We start from the raw sequence: 22,667 nt of genomic DNA, 5'->3' as shown, positions 1-22,667 counted from the left end.
TGTAACAGTGCCACAACTGCCTATACGTGAGAATGTATGACTCCATTGTCTGGGCTGAATGTTGGGAATACTGTGCGCACTTAGAAACTTTGTTAATAAAATCTATTTGATTAAAAAATACTGTAGATAATGCTGTACATATTCTTTCTATTCATAAGATATATTTAGTAATGAACATTACAAATAGAAAGCAACTTTATGTAGCCCTTTATATAGAATTCTTTTTTCTTTCTCTACAGGTAGATTGATGAACCAAGTTTTCGGTCATGTTGGTCTTCATGAATACAGCTGAGTCACATGGAAAACAAGACATATGGTTGTCTTAATTGACTGAAAGTCTTTATTGCAGTTCACTGGAGGATTCACACAGGATACAAGTCATATCTGTGTTCTAAAAGTCATGGTTTGGATCCTCTTCCACATTGATCCAGCAGGAGAAAAGTAATTTCAGTGTTCTGGAAGTGACAATGGCTTTACAATAAAGTCCAACCCCAGTATACATAAGAGGAGTCATTTCAAACTTCTTGTTTGGAGATTTTACAATGGAGAGAAAATATATCATACACCAAAAGGCTTGCAAGGGAGAGAAGCCATATCATTGTTTTGAATGTGGCAAAACTTTTATAAGCGAGAGAGACCTTATAATACACGAAAGAGTTCACACTGGAGAGAAGCCATATCAGTGTTCTGAATGTGATAAAGCTTTTACACGGAAGTCACATCTTATCAGACACCAGATTGTTCACACTGGAGAGAAGTCATATCAGTGTTTTGAATGTGATAAAGCTTTTACTTTGAAGTCACATCTTATCAGACACCAGATTGTTCACACTGGAGAGAAGCCATATCAGTGTTCTGAATGTGATAAAGCTTTTACAGCAAAGTCAAGTCTTATCACACACCAGAGGATTCACAATGGAGAAAAGCCATATCAGTGTTCTGAATGTGATAAAGCTTTTACTCAGAAGTCAGATCTTATCATACACCAGAGGATTCACACTGGAGAGAAGCCATATCAGTGTTCTGAATGTGATAAAGCTTTTACACAGAAGTCAGATCTTATCACACACCAGAGGATTCACACTGGAGAGAAGTCATATCAGTGTTCTGAATGTGATAAAGCTTTTACTCTGAAGTCATATCTTATCAGACACAAGAGGATTCACACTGGAGAAAAGCCATATCAGTGTTCTGAATGTGATAAAGCTTTTACTCAGAAGTCATATCTTATCAGACACCAGATGATTCACACTGGAGAGAAGCCATATCAGTGTTCTGAATGTGATAAAGCTTTTACACAGAAGTCAGATCGCATCACACACACCAGAGGATTCACACTGGAGAGAAGCCATTTTAATGCTCTCAATGTGACAAAACTTTTACAGTTAATGCCGGTCTAATCTATCACCGGAGGATTCACAAATTTCTGCATTGATTAAATTCTGGAATAAAAGGGATATTAAAGAAGTTTCAGGTGTCACAAGTTTGTTTCACATCCCCAATGTCATCCCACAAGCTAGAGAAGAAGGGAAAAGATAAAATGTTACTTTAAAAGACACAAACTAAAATCTGAGCAAACTGGAATGTAATGATCGGATGAACTGAGTTTAGTGCTTATCTCCATCAATACACAACTAGAAGCGATTTGAATATTTTATCTTTTGACTATCTTTTTAAGATAAGCATCAATAACTGAATAGCTTCCCTCATGATTCTCATCTTTATCTTTTTTTATGGAGCTTTGACTGAACATGTAATGCATTTTCATGATTCACCAACTGAGTTGTGTTTCCAAGCATTTTCTTCATTTCTGGATCCTGAGGTAATACATGGCCAGCACTGCCTCAGTACCAGAGACTAGGATGGGGTCTATTGTCATCTTACCAAGTCTCTGAAGCCTCAGTGGGAGAGTCCATTCCAGGTTCTTCTGACTATTGATACATCATCAGCCAGGCTTGAGGTCTCCAGCTAAGCCCACCTTGGCCACTCCTCCCATTACATGTTCCATCTCCTCTCCCATTATCAATGCCTTCTTTCCATATTTCATCTCTCATTAATATTATTATACAGGATTTATATAGCGCCAATAGTTTGCTCAGCGCTTTACAATATAATGGGAGACAATACAGTTCAATACAAGAGGGATAGGAGGGCCCTGCTCCTCGGAGCTTACAATCTAGGAGGGAGGAGCTAGTGGTACAAAAGGTAGTAACTGCGGGGGATGGACTGGTAGGAAGAGTAGAAGATTCCATTATTAGCTGAGGGCAGGATATGCTTCCCTGAAGAGAGAAGTTTTCAGAGATCGCCTAAAAGTGAGCAGAATATGCAATAGTCTGATAAATTGGGGTAGAGAGTTCCAGAGGATGGGGGAAGCTCTGGAAACAAGCATGAGGGGAGGAGACAAGGGAGCAAGAGAGCAGGGGATCGTGCGAGAAACACAGAGGACGGTTTGGGTGATATTTGGAGACAATATTGGTGATGTAATTTGGGGCAGAGTTATAAATGGCTTTATATGTTATTGTTAATGTTTTGAATTGTATTCATTGGGCAAAGGGAAGCCAGTGAAGGGATTGGCAGAGAGGGTTGGAAGACACTGAGTGGAGGCCAGTGGAGGGATTGGCAGAGAGGGGTGGAGGACACTAAGTGGAGGCCAGTGGAGGGATTGGCAGAGAGGGGTGTAGGCCAGTGGAGGGATTGGCAGAGAGGGGTGGAGAACACTGAATGGAGGCCAGTGGAGGGATTTGTGGAGTACACTGAATGGAGGCCAGTGGAGGGATTGACAGAGAGGGGTGTCTGATACAGAACGGTAAGTATGGTGGATGATGACAGCAGCATTCATGATAGACTGAAGAAGGAATAGCCTGCGATGAGGTTGACCAATGAGGAGGGAGTTACAATAGTCAAGGCGAGATATAACAAGGGAGAGAATAAGTTGCTTAGTGGTTTCCGAGGTTAAGAACGGCCGTATCTTGGAGATGTTGCGGAGGTGAAGTCTACAAGATTTGGAGAGTGATTGGATTTGGGGCTTAAATGACAGATGGGAGTCTAGGATTACACCTAGAACCCTGGCATGAGGGGAGGGACTGATGATTGTGTTATTGATCTTGATAGAGAAGTCAGTGGAGGTGGCACAGGCTGGGGGGAATACTAAGAGCTCAGTTTTGGAAAGATTGAGTTTGAGGAAGTGGAGTGACATCCATGCCGATATGTCGCTTAGTAGGGTAGTAATGCAAGAGGAGACTGAAGGGATGAGGTGAGGAGGAAAAAGATAGATTTGTGTGTCATCAGCATAGAGATGGTACTTAAAGCCATGGGTGTTTATCAAGTGACCAAGGGAGGAGGTGTAGATGGAGAAGAGTAGGGGTCCAAGGACAGAACCTTGAGGAACCCCTACAGAAATAGGGAGTGGAGAGGAGGAGACAGAGTTAAAGGTATTGCTGAAGGAGTACTGTGATAGGTAGGAGGAGAACTAGGAGAGAGCGGAGTCTTGGAGGCCAAGAGAGTGGAGTTTTTTGAGGAAGAGGGGATGGTCAACCGTATCAAAAGCCGCGGAGAGGTCATGTAGTAAGAGTAAGGAGTAGTGGCCATTGGTTTAGCAGGTAGTAGATCATTAGTGAGTTTTAGTAGGGCACTTTCAGTGGAATGTAGTGAGCGAAAGCCAGACTGTAAAGGGTCAAGAAGGTTGTTGTTGGTGAGTTAGGAGCTCAGGCGATTGTAGACTAAGCGTTCTAAGTGTTTAAAGGTAAACAAGAGCAGGGGGACGGGTCTTAAGTTGTTCAGGTTGGTGGGGTCCAGGGAGGGCTCAGACAACCTCAGACTTATCTCCCTGCTCCCATTTACATCTAAACTCCTCGAGCACCTCGTCTACATCCGCCTTTGCTCTAACCTCAACGACAACAACCTCCTCGATCCCCTACAGTCTGGCTTCCGTCCCCTACACTCCACCAAAACCGCCTTACTCAAACTCTCCAACGACCTTCTAACCGCCAAAGCTAATGGCCACTATTCAGTGCTCCTACTCCTTGACCTCTCTGCGGCCTTCGACACAGTTGACCACCCCCTCCTCCTCAAAATACTACACTCCCTCGGCCTCAGAGATTCTGCTCTCTCCTGGCTCTCATCCTACCTGTCACAACGCTCTTTCAGTGCTACCACCTCCCCCTCACTCCCCCTCTCTGTTGGGGTCCCTCAAGGCTCTGTCCTTGGGCCCCTTCTCTTCTCCATCTACACCTCCTCTCTTGGCCAACTCATACACTCTCACGGCTTCAACTATCACCTCTATGCCGACAACACACAAATCTATCTCTCAACCCCCCACCTCACCCCTCGGTCTCTGCCCGAATCACACACCTACTGAGCGACATATCAGATTGGATGTCGCTCCACTTATTTAAACTGAATCTCTCCAAAACCGAGTTTCTTGTCTTCCCCCCAGCCCCAACCCCACCCCCCACTGACTTCTCCATCACATCCAACAACGCCAATATCAAACCTTCAGGCCAGAGTACTTGGTGTCATTCTGGACTCCAACCTATCCTTCCAGCCCCAAGTCCAATCTTTAACAAACTCGTGTAGACTTCACCTCTGCAACATCGCCAAAATACGCACGTTCCTAACCCCAGAAACCACTAAACAGCTCATCCACTCCCTCATCATATCACGACTCAACTACTGCAACTCCCTCCTCACTGGCCTGGCTCGCCGCCGGCTATCCCCGCTTCAGTCGATCCTGAATACGGCTGCCAGACTCATTCACCTTTCCAACCGCTCCGTTTCCGCCACCCCCCTCTGCCAATCCCTCCACTAGCTTCCGATTGCGCAACAGATCAAATTTAAAATCCTAACACTGACGTACAAAGCTGTCCATCATACTGGCCCGAACTACATCACTGACCTAATATCCAAGTACCGCCCAGCACGCACACTCCGCTCCTCACAAGACCTCCTTCTCTCTAGTTCCCTGGTCTCCTCCTCCCATGCCCGCCTCCAGGACTTCTCCAGGGTGTCACCCATCCTCTGGAACTCCCTTCCCCAACCCATCAGATTATCACCTACTCTCTTCTCCTTTAGGCGCACCCTGAAAACCCATCTCTTCAGGGAAGCCTACCCCCTGCTAACTTGACCGACCTCCTCCACTCTTTCTACCACTCCATCCCCCACAGCTATCTCCTCCTGTACCACTATCCCGTCCCTTCTAGATTGTAAGCTTGAAAGAGCAGGGCCCTCAATCCCCTCATGTTTTGCATTGTATTGGTATTGTTCTGTCACATGTTCTGTCCCCCTTTGTAATGTACAGCGCTGAGCGAACTATTGGCGCTTTATAAATACTGTATAATAATAATATAATAATAATAAGTATGGGAGTGATGTGCGCATGCTTTAGAGGGGAGGGGAAGGCACCAGTAGAGATGGAAAGATTGAAGATGTGAGGGAGCATAGGATGGAAGAAGAGGTGACCATAGTAGTTGTGAGGGGACAGGATCCAGGGGGCAGGTAGTGAGACGGGCTTCTGAGAAACCTTGTTTGGCAGCATGGAGGGAGGAATTGTATGTGAAGAAAGCAGATTTATATCGGGTGAATGCTTGGTGAGATTTGGTTTTACGCCACATTCGCTCCAGCGCATGACTATGTCATTTAAGATCTCTGGTGTTATCAGTCTGCCAAGGTTGTAACGGTCGGGGCCTGATGCTTCATGTTGTTAGTGGAGCAAGTCTAATGTGGATATTTTTCTCGGTCTTCCAGATCTTGCTTTAACTTCCACTGTTCCTGATGACTGCCATTTCTTAATGACATTCCAAACAGAGGATATTGACATCTGAAAACGCTTTGCTATCTTCTTATAGCCTTCTCCAGCTTTGTGAGCGTCAACTATTTTCAGTTTCAGTTTTCTAGACAACTGCTTAGAAGAACCCATGGTGCTGATTTAAAACCTTTGAGATTGACATCACATGGTCTTCCCAGACGATGATTGAGAACAATCCATGACACTGGCAGGTCTCAGCTTGGTAAAGGGGGCAGTACAAGATATTAACTCTGCAGGGTGCCCAAACTTTTGCAGACGACATTTTTTTGTTTTCTGTTATTTTGAAAGTGTAAATGATGGAAATAAAATCTAACTTTTGTTGACATATTATAAGAATGTCTAATCTGTAATTTGATGCCTTTTGGAGATTTTTCCATCTTTCCTTGGCTTCTTTATGCATATTAATACAAATTTTTAGCTGGGGTGCCCAAAATTTCCATCCCCACTGTATATAAACTATATATTCGATTGTTATTAATAAACACTGGCTTGATTTTATCATGAATAATTTACATATGAAAAAATAAGAGAAATCCTTCTAAAGTACAGCAAAAAGATTTTCTGGATATATATGTGTGAATTTTTTTTTTTAAATAAGAAATGAATAATAATTATGCATAATAGAAAAATATATAAAAAAATAAATAAAAATAAAAAATATTAATGAAATATAATCATAAAATTTTGAAAATGAAAAGATGAAAAAGAATCCAAAAATGAAATGGTGTCCAAAGTCTATGAATAATACCGGAGTATTCTATTCGTGTCCACAATAGTAATTGCTGTATATAAGGAACTGTAGAAATAAATCCTTGCTTGAATATTGACCCTTTTATGGGCTCACCTTCTTGTTAGCCTATTGCTGGGCTGACACAGCTTTTAAGAGGTTTGTATTGATGAGATCCTTTGGACCTCCCCTGGGTTTTCCTGGATTGGTCACTAATGTGCTTGTATGGACATGATGATCTCTGCTTCCTTCTGATGCTGGATGTGGCTCCATCGCCCTATTTTTCTCCTCGTTAGTATAGTGGAAGAAAGAAGAGATATTTGGTGCCTTATCGTTTTAATAAAAAGATGTATTTAATGCCCTCTATATGCACTCACATGTCAATCATTTCAATGCGCTTTGTAATAGATAAAACCGCTAAATGCGGATGTGACAGGCTTCCTCCGTGTGTCTACACACACTCTCTTTCGCCGCGTTACTGAAGTTGGGTTGCCGTGGTGACGTCAAAGCCCCTCCCCAACGCGTTGCGCCACAGGGTCACGTGACTTCGCCCGGGGGATGTGATAGGACACTCACCGTGCCTGGACTTCTTTTATAATAGTTTGGCACCATTTTCTTGAAGTATGTATGGTTGCAGCCATCTTTTTGGGGCCAAACCTTTATAGCTATCATTACGGACAGCTGTATTGATCAAATTGAGACAATGTTGCTAATTGTGATGTTGTTTATGTGAAAACATGTAACTGTTATATCCACTGTTTAACAACCCTGTATACGTCGGCTATATAGACTGTGCATGTAATTGGCAACAGGGAAGTCGGTCACATTTACTTTTAACAATAAGATTTAATACAAAATTATTAAAAAATGTATATACAAAAATAGAAAAAAAGAAAAAATACGTACATATCTATATATTCAATTAAAAACAGTATTAAGTGCTTTATATTGACTCACAACTACTAGTTTTTTGGAATGATAGGATAGATACCTACCCAGGGGGGTCACCTTTTTGGTTTTGGGGGAAACATTTCACATGGTTTCTTTCCATTAATGACACCGACAAGGGGAGTCTCACTTCACTAACAATAGGAGAGCCAATCACAGGCCATTAACATTTCATGGTGTCTCAATGTATTGCAGAATGTTTAATCTCCATTGGTCCAATGGATTCCTAGTTCTTCCAGATGATATTGCTTCTTGTGTGGAAGAAGCACCCTAAAATGTCTTCCCTTCAATTCCACCCATAGCTGTACTTTAGGTGATGTTGCCCCTCCCCCATATCTGTAAGGGAAAGCCTCAATTTCTCCCAATCCTCCCCTGGCCTTCCAGTGAGAAGAAACATTTTCTCTGGAGTGGAGATGTTTTATGCAGTGAGCCCTTCATAGACGGGATGGGGAATCTAAGTAATCTAAGATAAGTAAGATGAACCGGTGTACTGGAGTCATGGATCAGATAACCAATGACACCACTGATGGTATAGCAGAGCTGACAGCAGAAGTGGCTCCATCACCTATGGCGCCCCAATGTGCGTGTTTTTGTAGGTGTGTGTGGGGGGAGGGGGGCTCTAACATTTTTGCATTATTAAAAAAATGTGTCTCTTTCTATGCTTAAAACTTTATTTATTTTGTCCATAACTTGTATTGCTATCATGTAGGGGACCAATAGCCTCCTATATGATGGCATATAGGTGACAGGTTCTCTTTATGGAGACCCCTGGGGTATATTAGACTGTAGATGTCTCCTGTCTACTCCATTGCAGATGATGGAACACAGACCACCTTCCATCAGCTGCTTCCCCCTGGCACTGATCCCGGAGATTGACAGCTCCAGTCCAGGAAGTGATGACATCCACGTCATGCATGTCACTTCTTGGCCTGTGTACAGGAGGTCCACTGAGCTCCCGCCACCCTTCCCAGTGACACCCACCATGACAGGACCATGCTCTGATGTCCGGTGGCGGGGTCAGGGCACATTGCAGCAATGTTCATGGAAGTAACAGGCGGATTCACAGCCATTTGTATCACTTCCACATGAAATCAGACTTTACTAAAGTCCTCACACTCCCGGCTGTACAGTGGTGGGGAATGTTCAAAAAATAACAAATCTGTAGCATTGTTAAAAATCCAAATCCCCAGCAAGTGGCTGCAGGTTCATATTTTACCACCCCCCTATCCTGGCACCCTAAGATGGTTGCCTAAGCCTCCTTAAGGTGGTCATTGTGGTGTCCTCATACTGGGGAGAAGTAACAGAATGTGTTTTGGGTGTAATTCCACATCTCCCCATGGCGTGTGCCAGAAAAAGCTCATTGAATTACATTTTGTTTTTCATTTTCCAATAACTTATGGCAAAAACTGTAAATGTTCCATGGACACAACATGCCTCTCAGCACATACCTTGGGATGTATCCTTCCCATAAAGGGGACATTTGGGGATGTTTGTAAGGTCCGGGCATTTTACTGCCTCAAGAAATGTGATCGGCAGTCAGAAAGTAACAGCGACGTAAAAGCTGCATAAATTCCATTCTATATCCCATAGTTTGTAGACGCCATAACTTCACACAGACCAATCAATATCCACGGATTCAGCTATGCTTCTACCAAAGACACGGAGCAGAATACACGTTGTACTACATGTATGAAGAATGAAGATTTTATGGGATATGTTTTATAACAAAGTAGAAGATATCATTTAATCCAATCTGAAAATCAGTGTTGCTCTATCTCATACACGCCATATTCATGTACATATATACATATAAAATATACAATAAAAGTCCTTATAATTGGAACAGTTCATTTAAATGTTGTGCTAGAATAAAGGTGTTTGATATAGAATGTGCTCCAGAAAGACTGCAGTGCTCCCCCGTGAAATCTGCACCTCCACCTATGGATAAGGATGGCCGCTCACCTCATAGTATGGACCTATAAACTAATATAGGTCTACCAAGCAAAAGGATTTCATCAAAAATATCATTTGTATTAAAAAAGAAACCCCCAGTGCTGATCAAATACCACCAAAGAAAGCTCTATTTGTGTGCAAAATGATATCAATTTAATTTGTGTGCAGTGTTGCATGACCGCACAATTGCCAGTGCTGAATGGCAAAAAATACCCCGGTCATGAAGGGGGTAAAACTTTCCGGAGCTGAAGTAGAAATAAATAAATCTTGCTGTCATCGTACAGTTTGGTTTCATTTTCTTGTGACATTTCTTGGACTGCAGTTCTTCTGAGCTCCACGAGGTGGTGATCACACAATTACAGAGACAGGAAATCTCTATGGAAGACAGGAAGTGATGTCGGGCAAAGACAGGAAGTGATGTCGGGCACAGGCAGGAAGTGATGTCAGGCACAGGCAGGAAGTGATGTAAGGCACAGTGTTAGAAATCAAAATTATTATTCGGCACTTATATTGATGGCAAGCTTGCAAATTATTTGTTTTTTATGATTAATCATAATTAATATTAATATGTTTGAATAGACGCCTGAAGCCAATAGTATTACAATTCTTCAATTATAGCTGAGACCAAAAGATATATAAGTTAAGCTGAGACAGTAAATATGGGTAAGTTAGCTAGACCAGCTAAACCAGCTGAAGACTATATTTAGGCATAGCTGGTTAGAAGTCTCTGGTAGTAATATGTCAAGGGTATTAGGAGGACTCATTATAGATTTACTATTACATTATGTATTTGTATAGTATCTGTGTGTATTTAGTATACGTTTCTAATATTGATACATATATAGATTAGTGATTATACATTGAAGTTATATTATTCTTTAAATATGAATATCTGAGGTTACATCATCGGCTTACAATATTATGTACATCAGCATCCATATGTTCCTGTCCATCAAAAACATTCTGTGAGTGTCGTCCCCTCCCTTCTATGCCATACAAGGTATTAAGAATCTCTCGCTATGACACACTCATTCTGCATAAAAAGGTCCATAAGGGACAGAGGAGGGGAGACACTCACATACTAACACTGATACTTTGACATACACGCACACACACGTATGAGAAGCTGGAACAGGTGTTTACTGAAGACAAGATCATCATTTCCGTCTATTTCTGGTTTCCTCCCAAAAAGACATGAGAAGGACAAGGAGAACATGAAAGACAGAACGGCACATGGCCGGACTTCAATAACTAAAAATGGTGACTTTTTCTTTAAACTTCAGCTTGATATTTCTACAGTAGTTTTATCTACATGGAACTGTTCATGATACGCTTTACATTGTTATTTGACACCATTGTGTGATAGAATAAAATCACACTTTATTTTTTATTTCAATGGCTCTTTCATTCATAATCGCCTCAAGACACTAAAAGAAGTATTATATGTGTCTAAAATCCAACATTTTGGTGAGCCAGCCTCCGCCGAAGTTTTTTCTCCGGTTTTCCATTCCTTGATAAGGGGGAGAACGCACAATTCTGTGATTGTCAAGTCTGGGAAAAGCACGGTGAAAAGAAGCTAGCAGAAAAGGCGATTAAACAGACGTGGACGAGAGGTCCAGTGACTGAGCCGGGTCAAACGAGAAAATCTTTTGATTTTGGTGAGTAACAATTATGGAATTTATTGATGACTTAGTTAATGAAAGCAAGCTAGAGTTTAAAGATGTTTCTTTATATCCTGAAGACAATCAGCTATGGCACTATATGTATAATGAATGTTTACAGGCCAATATTCAGATAGATAAATCTAGATTTACTGTGCACAGACAGCGTAAAAAGATATCTAACATCTTAAATTTAGTAAGAATATGCAACAAAATGTTGAATTTTGAATGTTGATTTATCTGTTAAAAAAGCTTGTACATTAAAACAGACAGAATGTAGTACTGTACAGAATACAGAAATACATGAAAATTTGTCTCAAGATGCTCTTAGTTGCCCAAACTGTGACATTTTTTGTAATTACATAGAGAATCTTGAGGAACAAATTGATTCAAAGACAAATCTTTTGTTAAGACTGCAGAATGACAGTAAACAGGTTGCCATGATAAACACAGATGACAAACAGAGTGATTCAAGATCAGAGCCACGGCTGTCCGATATCTCTGAAAGTTCGGATATTGACTCTGATGACGAAACACAAATTAAACATAAAGAATTGTTATGTAAAACTGCAAAACTTAAGTTGCAAATACATAATCAATGAATGAAAGTTTTAAAAGACATCCCTGCTTATGATTCAGATAAAGATATCTACAGCAACATGGAAATGTATGAAATGCATGTCAAATGCCATCAGCTTTCAAATCATGAAATAAATTATTTATTTCCATTTGGCTACCAATTAAATTTATGTCTCAAATTAAAAATTCTGTTATTAACGATAAATATCAGAAAAAACATAGTGACGCGACAGACAGACTGCAACAATTGCTGTTATGTTCAACTGGTGAAGACGTACCTTCTGTAGAAATGCTAGACTTACTTCAGACTACTGCTGACGAAGACCCTTTTGAGTTTAAAAATACGTTTTCCAAAGCATATAAAATTATATTTGGAGTAGAAAATGAGGAAGACTCAGCTATGATCAAAGCTTTTGTAAAGAAATTCAAGTATCTTGATCCAGTAACCGTTGTCATAGCAGAGGAAAAACAAAATCTGAATGACATAGTAAGTTTCATTGACAAAATCCGGAGAAAATTGAAAAATAGCAATCTCACTTACGAGGTAGCTGTGATTCAAAGTGACAAAAATAGTCAGACAGCAGCCATGCCAGGTACCACAAGTCCCAGTAAGAATGACAACGACAGATGCAAGCAAGTGAGTCATAAAGAGAATACCACATGCTTTCACTGTCATAAACAAGGTCATATCAGACGGCATTGTTGGAAGTTTAAACTTGACTCACAAATAAAGAAAATGGAAATAAAAAGTGAAAATGCAGCTTTTGTACAACCTGCTGTGTTGTGTAATGATAAACGTTTAACTGAATTGCCTTATGCCTCAACAGTTACACAGATTCATACTTTGACTAGAAACAACTGTTCTGACAACATGGTGAGAAGGGCTGTCACTGACACAAATGGTTTATTACCAGTTCCAAAAGTAGAATCACGTCCACATTCATCCCCAATACTGTTAGAATTTGTAGCTCCAATTGTATTGGATGACAATGGAAGACCATTTATACAAGGATTACTAAATGGTAAAAAGATTAAATTTCTGATTGACAGCGGATCTGAGATTAGCCTTACCAGAGAAAACGTACCTGTGAAACCAAATTCACCCATGTGTAATATAAAAGGTTTTAATAATACAGGTCATTCCACTGCTAGACAGGTGCCTAATGTAACATTTGAAGTACCTGGGCTAGTGAAAACTAACATTGATATTTGGTATAGTAATGCCACCGAGAATATTCTTGGCATTGATTTTATCAATAAGCAGAAGTGGATTATTGATATTATGACCAAAGTTATTTGGAGGAATCCATCTAGGCCCAAATCAATGTTAATGGATCCTTCTATATACAGTGATGTTGGTTTCAACTCTAAAATGTCTACAGCACAAAAATGGCCCGATACTGATGGTAATTGTGCTTTAAAAGAATTGGTACAACGTTTTCCAAGTTTGTGGTCAAAATTTAAAAATGACATAGGAACTTTGAAAGATACAGAATTGAATATTGAAGGAAAATATCCTATACCCCTTAATCAGTATGAGTTACCACAAGAATCAATAGGACCACTTTCTGCCATTATTCAAGAGTTTGTACAACTTGGCATTTTAAAGAAAACACAATCAGTGGTAAAAAAAACTGTATTTGGCCTATCAAAAATGCTGACAATTCATATTCTTTGTCAGTTGACTTCAGGACACTGAATAAACATATCACAAATAACAAAGCAGTTGTTCCGGATCATTCTAATATCAAGTTACATTTAAAGGCCGAATCCAAAGTGTTTTCTGTTTTGGAAATCGATAACAGTCATTTTTCGATCCTCTTAGCTAAAAGTTGTCAATACAAGCTAGCTTTTAAGTTTCAGAAAGAGACCTATGCATTCACTCGATTAGTAGCTGGTTTAGACATCAGTGATGGTGTAGTCCATGAGTCCATAGCAAAAATTCTATCAACATTTTCAAGGCCAGAATGCATTTTTCAGCATGTAAATACAATTATGCGAAGTACGCAGAATGTTAATGAACATATTACTCTTTTGTCTGAGTTATTTATGTTGTTACAGGATGCAGGCCTAAAATTAAACCCGGAAAGAGTTCAGCTGATGAAAAGTCAGGTGAAATGCTTTCACATGCAGATTAGTCAAGGAAAGAGACAATTATTACAAGAAACAGTCAGAGCTATCACTGCCTTTCCAGTTCCTACAACACAAAAATCATTGCAACAATTTTTGAAAAACATAAATCATTGCAAAGAGTTTATACATGGTTTCGCAGAGAAAGTTAAGCCATTATATCATCTTTTGAAGAGTAAAAATAACTTAGTTGACCAATGGGGTCCAAATGAGAATAATGCTTTAAAAGTGTTGAAAAAGGATTTGCAGAATGCGCCAGCATTAGATACAATTGAGGTTTGTTCCAATGCACCTTTTGTTGTGAAAACTCATGTATCTGATAATGCAATTTCAGTAACTTTGTCTCAATTAAAAGAAGGTAATGAGAGACTAATTAGTTACTTCTCCAGAGATTTATCACCATTGGAAAGAACTTTTACACCTGAGGTACTGCAACGGCTGAGTGTCTTTTATGCAATCAAAGCTACAGAAAGCACAGTGAAGTCACACAGTATCATATTACAGTCTCCTGACAGTTCACTAAGAAGAATTCTTGAGGAAGATACATTCAGAGAATGTGGTGAAAGGTATCCTCAGTGGATAAGAGCACTGTTAGCCAAACACATTGTGATAGGTACAGCTGTATCAGACAAGTCTCACCTCACATTCACAGCAACACATGTATTACTGAAGAACACTCTAAGACCAGAATAATGACATCAGCACAGAAAACAGCCACGCATATTTCTAATATTATAGGGATGAGAACAAAGGCATAAACCTGTCATCTCTGGGGTGATACAAAACCTTTCTTTGTTTAGTAAAACAGGGTTTTGCGGTCATGACCTATGATGAAATATTGCGTCCTGTCATACCTAAATATCACACTACTTTTGTATTCTAGTTTAGGTCATTTTAGACAGGATTAGGACAGTATTTTGATTGATATATAGAAGTTTTCTGTAAAAGGAAATAGGAAGTAATGTTACTTCACAATATGTGTTCCAACTTCATAAACTGATTGTTCCATAATCTTTCATATTTGTTGAAAAAAGGTGCAAGAATAATGCAATGTTTGTGCCAAAGTAATGATACTGCATTTCTTTACAGAAATGGCATCTAAAATCAAATATGAAGCGTAACAATTTCCTACAAGCCAACGTGTAGGAATTTGGACGTTAAAGAAGAGATCTTCATATGGGAAGAAGATTGAACAGGAGCTTAATACTTCACACTTGTGACTGATTTATCACGTTCAACAAAAATGTTTCTACTTTACAGAACTTAAAGAAGATATTTTATAGACATTGCATGAAGAAAAGATTCATCAAGAGGAAATCTATTTATTATTAGTGATAACATCATTTATTATTGAAAATATTGTTATAGGTCACATATACATTTTAATCATCCTCTTATTCTGATAATAATATTATTATTATTTTTTATTTTTTACATATTCATATACTGAATATTTTTTAGCTAATACTTCACAGACTTATTCCAGTTAATAGAATATCTTTTGTTAAAAGGTTAAGAAACATATTACTCTTGTATGAGCAATAGAAACTTATGACACATTTTAGAATGGAAAGTATATTTCCAGAGAGTTAAAATATTATTCAAATATGGAAATATACTACATTAATTATTATTACATCATTTAATTATTATTATTATATTATTATCATATATCATTTAAAATTAACATTATGATTAAGAATTTTTATAGTAAGAAAAACTGAAGATAAGGTATAGAGTTTTGAAGGAAAGTTATTTTTGGTTGGTCCAGTTATGAAGAATATGTACGATCATTTGGAATAAGGCAGTGTGTATGGGCCATGAATGAAGTGTGAATTGGTTAAAAATTAATGATGGACTAATCATAATAAGGGGGATTTATTAGAAATCAAAATTATGATTCGGCACTTATATTGATGGCAAGCTTGCAAAATATTTGGTTTTTATGATTAATCATAATTAATATTAATATGTGTGAATGGTCTTTTGACAAATGGTAGTATTACAATTCTTCAGACATAACTGAGACTGAAAAATAGGAATAAGTTAAGCTGAGACAGTAAATATGGGTAAGTTAAGCTGAGACAGTAAATATGGGTAAGTTAGCTGAGACAGTAAATATGGGTAAGTTAGCTGAGACAGTAAATATGGGTAAGTTAGCTGAGACAGTAAATATGGGTAAGTTAAGCTGAGACAGTAAATATGGGTAAGTTAGCTGAGACAGTAAAAATGGGTAAGTTAGCTGAGACAGTAAATACGGGTAAGTTAGCTGAGACAGTAAATATGGGTAAGTTAGCTGAGACAGTAAATATGGGTAAGTTAGCTGAGACAGTAAATATGGGTAAGTTAGCTGAGACAGTAAATATGGGTAAGTTAGCTGAGACAGTAAATATGGGTAAGTTAGCTAGACCAGCTAAACCAGCTGAAGACTATATTTAGGCATAGCTGGTTAGAAGTCTCTAGTATATGTCAAGGGTATTAGGAGGACTCATTATAGATGTACTATTACATTATGTATTTTAATAGTATCTGTGTGTATTTAGTATACGTTTCTAATATTGATACATATATAGATTAGTGATTATACATTGAAGTTATATTATCATTTAAATATGAATAGCTGAGGTTACATCATCGGCTTACAATATTATGTACATCAGCATCCATATGTTCCTGTCCATCAAAACCATTCTGTGAGTGTCGTCCCCTCCCTTCTATGCCATACAAGGTATTACGAATCTCTCGCTATGACACACTCATTCTGCATATAAGGGACAGAGGACGGGAGCTCACACACACGCTAACACCGACACTCTGACACACACACATACATGTCTAGGACGTTCTGAGAAAACAACAGGTGCGTGCTGCAAGACAAATATCGTCACTTCCATCTATTTCCAGCTTCTTCACAAAGTCTGGAAGGACAAGTAGAGCATGAGAAGGACAAGAACATGAAGGACAGAACAGCACATGGCCGGACTTCAATAACTAAAAATGGTGACTTTTTCTTTAAACTTCAGCTTGATATTTCTACAGTAGTTTTATCTACATGGAACTGTTCATGATACGCTTTACATTGTTATTTGACACCATTGTGTGATAGAATAAAATCACACTTTATTTTTATTTCAACGGCTCTTTCATTCATAATCGCCTCAAGACACTAAAAGAAGTATTATATGTGTCTAAAATCCAACAGGGGGTGGTAAAATATGAACCTGCAGCCACTTGCTGGTGATTTGGATTTTTAACAATGCTACAGATTTGTTATTTTTTGCGCATTCCCCACCACTATACAGCCGGGAGTGTGAGGACTTTAGTAAAGTCTGATTTCATGTGGAAGTGATACAAATGGCTGTGAATTCGCCTGTTACTTCCATGAACATTGCTGCAATGTGCCATGACCCCGCCACCGGACAGCAGAGCATGGTCCTGTCATGGTGGGTGTCACTGGGAAGGGTGGCGGGAACTCAGTGGACCTCCTGTACACAGACCAGGAAGTGACATGTATGACATGGATGACATCACTTCCTGGACTGGAGCTGTCATTCTCTGGGATCAGTGCTGGGGGAAGTAGCTGATGGAAGGTGGTCTGTGTTCCATCATCTGCAGTGGAGTAGACAGGAGACATCTACAGTCTAATATACCCCAGGGGTCTCCATAAAGAGAACCTATCACCTATATGCCATCACATAGGAGGCTATTGGTCCCCTACATGATAGCAATACAAGTTATGGACAAAATAAATAAAGTTTTAAGCATAGAAAGAGACACATTTTTTTTAATTATGTAAAAATGTTAGAGCCCCCCTCCCCCCACACACACCTACAAAAACACGCACATTGGGGTGTATACATAGGAACACAGTGATCCCCACACACGTTACATATCAGCGCACACGCCGGAGGGAGAGCAATGATTGGAGCACCAGTGCTCCTGTGTAACTCTATACTGATGACCTGGAGGGGCTATTAAAGCGTTCCAAGTGCACACAGTGTTACGGCTTGACATGTTGGGAATCCGATTTCCTCGGCACAACCTCATCTTTTATATTTCACCAGAAAATAGGTCATGAATTGCATTTATGTGCTCAGAAATAAACGTTACTATATTGTTCCTGAAATGTTGCCTTTCATAAACTGTTGTGCTAATATCATGTAACATAGAAAATGACAACTCCCAACATTGGATTATATAGGGTGTCTGCTATCAAAGAATACATCAGATTTGGGGTTTAGTGATCTTCAGGAATAAAATGATTTTAAAAAGGTGTAAACAAGAAATAAAAAAAATATGTAAAAATGTCCCCAGGACTCCATGGACCCCTTCATTCCACGCCGTCTTCAGGAACCGGGAAACCACAGAGAAGCCAAGTGTCCCCCGACTTCCTCTCCAGGCTGGGATGTCACTCTGGTTGACGCCACCTACAGTGGAAGAAGCAGACTGCATCAGCCTACATCTGCTCTATGCTTTGTCTGATCAGGATGGCGGTCATTTCTCCATAAACACGAGGTAAATGTGGTGCAGCATTGAGCCCCGTCCAGCTGTAGTGTAGACTTTGACAGGCTGGACGCTGTACCTGTGCCTACCAGGTGAATTATAATGCCAGCATTGCACCCACAGGGGCCGGACCCCCCATGTACAAGGGGCCTAAGAGATACCATCAGCTTGTGTCCCATTCCACCAGACTCCTAGAACTGGAAGAGGACATTTTTGGGGGGATGTGTTGTAGAAGAACCCAGACCACGGTACTGTGCGGTGAAAATATCATCCAACTTTATTCATCATATATATGTGACACTTTAACAACAGAAGGAAAGAGATAGATTGTTTACATTTCAAGGATCTATTTATACCGTTTATATCATCTATGCTAAGAAACTGATTAACATATGACACGCCCCTCATTAATACCAGCCCCACCCACTTATGTAACCCTCTAAACATCCAAATCCCTGTAATTTCCCAGAAGACACTTTCATCTTTTATCCATAACAAGCTGATTGGGTACAAGAAAACCCTGTGCCCCTCCTGCTCATTCCCACACAACAAGTCCATGTCACCATCTACAAGGTGAGAGGACCTGAAGGAGAACAAGACCATGACCACCAGGACCATCACCTGACTGAAGCCATGCTCACATTTCTTTCTAATGCTGCTTCTATGGTCTACTCAGATACAGATTTGGCAGATGTACATTTGTGTCTTCAAGGAGCTGATCAAACATGATTTGTGCTTGACTATCTTTTTTGGGGACCAGAGGTGACATTAGGGGTCTGATAGACCTCTTGTGTTTCTTTAAAGAGGACCTGTGACCAGCAATATGTTATCACATGCGAGGCTATTAACCCCCTATATGGCAATAATAAAGTTCAGAAAAAGAAAAGTGTAAAGTAACACACTGTAAATGAAAAAACACACAAAACACATTTTAAAGCCCCCAGTTCCCGTATACATGAGCAATTGCAAGGGTTGGGTGCGGTTATGTAGGAAAACATCAATCACACTACACATTGTACATATCTCTGCACACACCATTGCCGATGACATACTACTTTTTCTAACAGACCCACATATCACGTTACCTTATTTGCTACACGATTTCAAATTATTTCAGTATTTGGCCAACTTGAAAATCAACTTTTCTAAATCCCAAGCTCTTAATGTCTCATTAACTCCAGACTTGATTAGACAAGCAAAATCAAATTTTCCTTATACCTGGCAGTCTGAGGCTATCACTTATTTGGGAATCCAATTGCCAACCCACCTTACGGAACTCTATGGCAAAAATTTTTTGCCCCTCTTACGTGACATCACCAAAGACCTTCAGACATGGAATAAACCTTGGTTCTCCTGGTTTGGTAGAGCAGCTATACTTAAGATGAACGTGCTCCCTAGAATACTATATCTACTGCAGATTATACCAATTCAATTACCAAACTCCTTCTTTAAATCATATAGAACGCTCTGTACCTCCTTTCTTTGGTATAATAAATGCCCAAGAATTAGCTTTACCCAACTTACTATGCCCAAGACGAGTGGAGGTATTGGATTGCCGGATATTACCAGTTACTACAGGTCTCGTCACCTAGCTAGAATAGATTGGACCACGAACCACATTCGTAAGGTTTGGGTTGGTGTGGAGGCTGATTTCTCAAAGATACCGCTTGCCACCTCCCCTTGGCTGAAAACCTCTCACATTCCTTCTGAGTTTCGGGAACACCCACTTATAGGTACCACTTTATGCTGTAGCTCTCAGCTGTTCCAGAAAAAAGAACTTTCGTCCTCTCCGAGCCCTCTAACTCCGATCAAAATGAATCCGGATTTTCTACCAGGGATGTCTCCGACCTTTCTCGCCGGATATAACCGTGAAGATAATCTAACAGTACGTCAATTCTTCAAAGATACTAAGCTCTTATCTAGAGAAGACGTTACAAAGGCGTGGCCATCCCTTACACTAACGCCTTGGATGTATAGACAAATCCACCACTTTTTACGAAACTCCCCACATCTAAAGGATTATTCAAGGCCACTTACTCCATTTGAGAAACTCTGCTTTACAGACTTCCCCCAGAGGCATGTGATATCCAAGCTTTATTCCTATCTTGAAAGTGCCAATACATCTCAATCTCAGAAGACCTGTGAGGCCTGGATGCGTGATCTACAACTTCCAATGTCACCAGAGGACTGGGACCACATTTATGATCACATGCATAAAGGTTCCATATGTGTCTCTACACAAGAAAGCAACTATAAATTAATTTCCAGATGGTACAGAGTTCCGTATGTGATTCATAGATTTGATCCTAACGTTCCGGATTTATGCTGGAGATGTTACCAGGCAACAGGTACACTTCTACATATATGGTGGGAATGTCCGCTGCTGCAGCCCTTCTGGAGAAAAGTTCTGGACATAATCGCACAAGTAACTACATACACCCTAGACTTTACCCCAGCACAATTCTTACTCCATCACTCCTCACTTCCTGTAAGGACTTATCGTAAGTCGCTTGCCTTACATATGATAAACGCAGCAAAGCAGTGTATTCCTGTTCATTGGCGATCAGACCATGTTCCCACCGTGCGAGAGTGGCTTCTTAGGATCGTCAGGATCGCGGAAATGGAGGAGCTGATCTCAGTGGCAAAGGAACACCCCGAGAGATTCAGGAAGACTTGGGCTTGTTGGACTCACTTCCAAACTACTAATACTTATCATGGTTTAATGAAGGAATGAACAAGAAGAGATTTGGAGATACGGAAAACCTTGAAAGCTTTCACCTCAGGAATAACTCCGTAGATGGAGTCTAACCGAACCGTATCCTAAATTAAAGATAGAATCTGTGTCAGTTTGGTCGTTGCTTATTGATGTGACTGGTTTGGTTGCACTTACTTAATCATAAACCCCACCCCCCCCCTTTTTTTTTCTCTCTTCCTTCCTCTCTTCCCTATATATTTGTTTTTTGTGCTCCCCCCTCACCCCAATATGATATTACTTTTCATATTCCTCTTCCATTTACGTGCTCTTTTCTTTTCTTTCTCTCACACCTTTTTCATACTCTATTTAATCATATATTTCATAAGGAACAGAGTATTCATACATGTACAGGTGTGACGGTTATCTACAAAACTAACCTACATTTTTTGGATACGGATACATTGGACGTATATACCTTGAAATGACACTTTTGTCTTACTCTTCACAGTCCTGTTATCCGAGATCTCCCTACACAGTGGACTAGTGTGCAGCGTACTTCTCTAAATCACATACTGTTATCATTATTTCTACTGTTACATATTATGCATCTGCTTTATTGTAGGACTTTGTTTCAGGATGATCTACAATTTAATTACATGTCTTGGTCCCGTCTGCAATACGGGAGAACATGTAAGAGGTACATTCGCGGACTGCGATCTGTATATGATTTGTTAAGCCTTTCATATTTCAATAAAACTTTTTTGGAATAAAAAAAAAGAATTCAAAACATTAACAATAACATATAAAGTCATTTATAACTCTGCACCAAATTACATCACCGATCTTGTCTCCAAATATCACCCAAACCGTACTCTCCGCTCCTCGCACAACCTCCTGCTCTCTAGCTCCCTTGTCTCCTCCTCCCATGCTCATCTCCAGGACTTCTCCAGAGCTTCCCCCATCCTCTGAAATGCTCTACCCCAATTTATCAGACTATCGCCTACTCTGCTAACTTTTAGGAGATCTCTGAAATCCTCTCTCTTCAGGGAAGCCTATCCTGCCCTCAGCTAATAATAGAATCTTCTACTCTTCCAACCAGTCCATCCCCCACAGTTAGTACCTTTTGTACCACTAGCCCCTCCCTCCTAGATTGTAAGCTCTGAGGAGCAGGGCCCTCCTATCCCTCTTGTATTTAACTGTATTGTTGCTGTATTGTCTCCCATTATATTGTAAAGCATTGAGCAAACTGTTGGCGCTATATAAATCCTGTATAATAATAATAATGAGAGGAGATGAAATGTGGAAATAAGGCATTGATAATGGGAGAGGAGATGGAACATGTAATGGGAGGAGTGGACAAGGTGGGCTTAGCTGGAGACCTCAAGCCTGGCTGATGATGTATCAATAGTCAGAAGAACCTGGAATGGACTCTCCCACTGAGGCTTCAGAGACTTGGTAAGATGACAATAGACCCCATCCTAGTCTCTGGTACTGAGGCAGTGTTGGTCATGTATTACCTCAGGATCCAGAAATGAAGAAAATGCATGGAAACACAACTCAGTTGGTGTATCATGAAAATGCATTGCATGTTCATTCAAAGCTCCATAAAAAAAGATAAAGATGAGAATCACGAGGGAAGCTGTTCAGTTATTGATGCTTATCTTAAAA

The 22,667-nt window shown here is 39.9% G+C and overlaps 1 pseudogene; it reads left to right on the top strand.

Moving 5' to 3' along the window:
- Nucleotides 1-248: 248 nt before the first annotated feature.
- The window catches only part of LOC149434749 (uncharacterized), a 120,769-nt pseudogene continuing 98,350 nt past the window's right edge, over nt 249-22,667 (top strand).

This window comes from Staurois parvus, unplaced genomic scaffold, assembly GCF_062004578.1.
Source record: "Staurois parvus isolate SC_StPar_1 unplaced genomic scaffold, SC_StPar_1.0 ptg001688l, whole genome shotgun sequence".
NCBI classification, from domain to species: Eukaryota; Metazoa; Chordata; class Amphibia; order Anura; family Ranidae; genus Staurois; species Staurois parvus.
The sequence above is the reverse complement of the archived record's forward strand: the minus strand, read 5'-3'. Positions and strand labels throughout refer to the sequence as shown.